The following is a 2,975-nucleotide window of genomic DNA, read 5'->3' on the forward strand; positions in this document are numbered from 1 at the left end:
GAGGAATGTCTGTGTCCAGGAATTTATTCATCTCTTTTAGATTTTCTAGTTTAGTTGCATAGAGGTAGTTTGTATTTCTGTGAGATCGATGGTAATATCCCCTTTATTATTTTGTATTGCATCTATTTGATTCTTCTCTCTTTTCTTCTTTATTAGTCTGGGTAGCAGTGTATCTATTTTGTTGATCTTTTCAAAAAACCAGCTGCTGGATTCATTGATTTTTTAAGGGACTTTTTTTTATGTGTATCTCCTTCAGTTCTGCTCTGATCTTAGTTATTTCTTGTCTTCTGCTAGCTTTTGAATTTGTTTGTTCTTTCTTCTCTAGTTCTTTTCATTGCATTGTTAGGGTGTCAATTTTAGATCTTTCCTGCTTTCTCTTGTGGGAATTTAGTGCTATAAATTTCCCTATACACACTGCTTTAAATGTATCCCAGAGATTCTGATACGTTGTGTCTTTGTTCTCATTGGTTTCAAAGATTTATTTCTGCCTTCATTTCCTTATTCACCCAGTAATCACTCAGGAGCACATTGTTCATTTTACATGTCATTGTGCGGTTTTGAGTGAGTTTCTTAATCCTGAGTTCTAATTTGATTGCACTGTGGTCTGAGAGACTGTATGTTATGATTTCTGTTCTTTTGCATTTGCTGAGGAGTATTTTACTTTGAATTATGTGGTCAATTTTAGAATAAGTGAGTTGTGGTTCTGAGAAGAATGCATATTCTGTTGATTTGTGGTGGAGGGTTCTGTAGATATTTATTAAATCCACTTGGTCCAGAGCTGAGTTCAAGTCCTGGATATCTCTGTTAATTTTCTGTCTTGCTGTTCTGTCTAATACTGACAGTGGGGTGTTAAAATCTCCCACTATTATTGTGAGGGAGTCTAAGTCTCTTTATAGGCCTCTAAGAACTTGCTTTATGAATATGGGTGCTCCTGTATTGGGTACATACATATTTAGGATATTTAGCTCTTCTTGTGGCATTGATCCCTTTATCACTATGTAATGTCCTTGTCTCTTTTGATTTTTGTTTGGTTAAAGTCTGTTTTATCAGAGAGTAAGATTGCAAGCCCTCCTTTTTTTTCTTTTGATTTGCTTGGTCAATATTCCTGTATCCCTTTATTTTAAGCCTATTTTTCATCTTTGCACACGAGATGGGTCTCCTGAATACAGCAAACTGATGGGTCTTGACTCTTTATCCAATTTGCCACTCTGTGTCTTTTAATTGGGGAATTTGGCCCATTTACATTATTATTGTTATGTGTGCATTTGATCCTGTCATTATGATGCTAGCTGATTATTTTGACCATTAGTTGAAGCAGTTTCTTCATAGCATCGATGGCGTTTACAATTTGGTATGTTTTTGCAGTGGCTGGTTCCAGTTGTTCCTTTCCATGTTTAGTGCTTCCTGCAGGAGCTCTTGTAAGGTAGGCCTGGTGGTGACAAAATCTCTCAGTATTTGCTTGTCTGTAAAGGATTTTATGCCTCCTTTGTTCATGAAGTGTAGTTTAGCCAGATATGAAATTCTGGGTATAAAATTCTTTTCTTTAAGAATGTTGAATATTGGTCCCCACTCTCTTCTGGCTTTTAGGGTTTCTGCAGAGAGATCCGCTGTTAGTCTGATGGGCTTCCCTTTGTGGGTAACTCGAACTTTCTCTCTGGTTGCCCTTAATATTTTTTTCTTCATTTCAACCTTTGGGAATCTGATGATTATGTGTCTCAGAGTTGCTCTTCTCAAGGAATATCTTTGTGGTTTTCTCTATATTTCCTGAATTTGAATATTGGCCTGCCTTGCTAGGTTGGGGAAGTTCTCCTGGATAATATCCTGAAGAGTGTTTTCCAACTTGGTTCCATTTTTCCCATCACATTCAGATACACCAATCAAATGTAGATTTGTTTTTTTCACATAGTCACATATTTCTTGGAGGCTTTGTTTGTTTCTTTTCACTCTTTTAGCTCTAATCTTGCCTTCTCACTTTATTTCATTGAGTTGAACTTCAATCCCTGATATTCTTTCTTCTGCTTGATTGATTCAGCTATTGATACTTGTGCATGCTTCCTGAAGATCTCATGCTGTGTTTTTAGCTCCATCATATCATTTATGTTCTTCTCTAAACTGGTTATTCTAGCTAGTAATACTTCTAACCTTTTTTCAAAGTTCTTAGCATCCTTACATTGGGTTAGAACATGCTCCTTTAGTTCAGAGGAGTTTGTTATCACCCATCTTCTGAAGCATACTTCTGTCAATTAGACAAACTCATTCTCTGTTCAGTTTTCTTCCCTTGCTGACAAGGAGTTGTGGTCCTTTGCAGGAGAAGAAGCATTCTGGTTTTTGGAATTTTTAGCCTTTTTGCACTGGTTTCTCCCCATCTTCGTGGATGCATCCACCTTTGGTCTTTGATGTTGATGACCTTCAGATGGGGTCTCTGGGTGGACGTCCTTTTTGTTGATGTTGATACTATTCCTTTCCATTTGTTAGTTTTCCTTCTGACAGGTCCTTTTGCTACAGGTCTGCTGGAGTTTGCTGGAGGACCACTCCTGACACTGTTTTCCTGGGTCTCACCAGTGGAGGCTGCAGAACAGCAAAGATTGCTGCCTGTTCCTTCCTCTGGAAACTTCATCCCAGAGGGGTACCTGACAGATGCCAGCCAGAGCTTTCCTGTATGAGGTGTCTGTTGGCCTCTACTGCGAGGTGTCTCCCAGTCAGGGTACACGGGAGTCAGAGACTCACTTGAGAAAGCAGTCTGTCCCTGATCAGAGCTTGACCACTTTGGTGGGAAATCTGCTGCTCTCTTCAAAGTTGCCACATAGAGACGTTTAAGTCTGCTGAAGCTGTGCCCACAGCCAACTCTTGCCCCAGTTGCTCTCTGTCTTAGGGAGATGGGAGTTTTATCTATAAGTCCCTGACTGGGGCTGCTGCATTTTTTTTTCAGAGATGACCTGCCCAGAGGGGAGGAATCTTGAGAGGAATTCTGGCCA

This window comes from Theropithecus gelada, chromosome X, assembly GCF_003255815.1.
Source record: "Theropithecus gelada isolate Dixy chromosome X, Tgel_1.0, whole genome shotgun sequence".
Classification (NCBI taxonomy): Eukaryota; Metazoa; Chordata; class Mammalia; order Primates; family Cercopithecidae; genus Theropithecus; species Theropithecus gelada.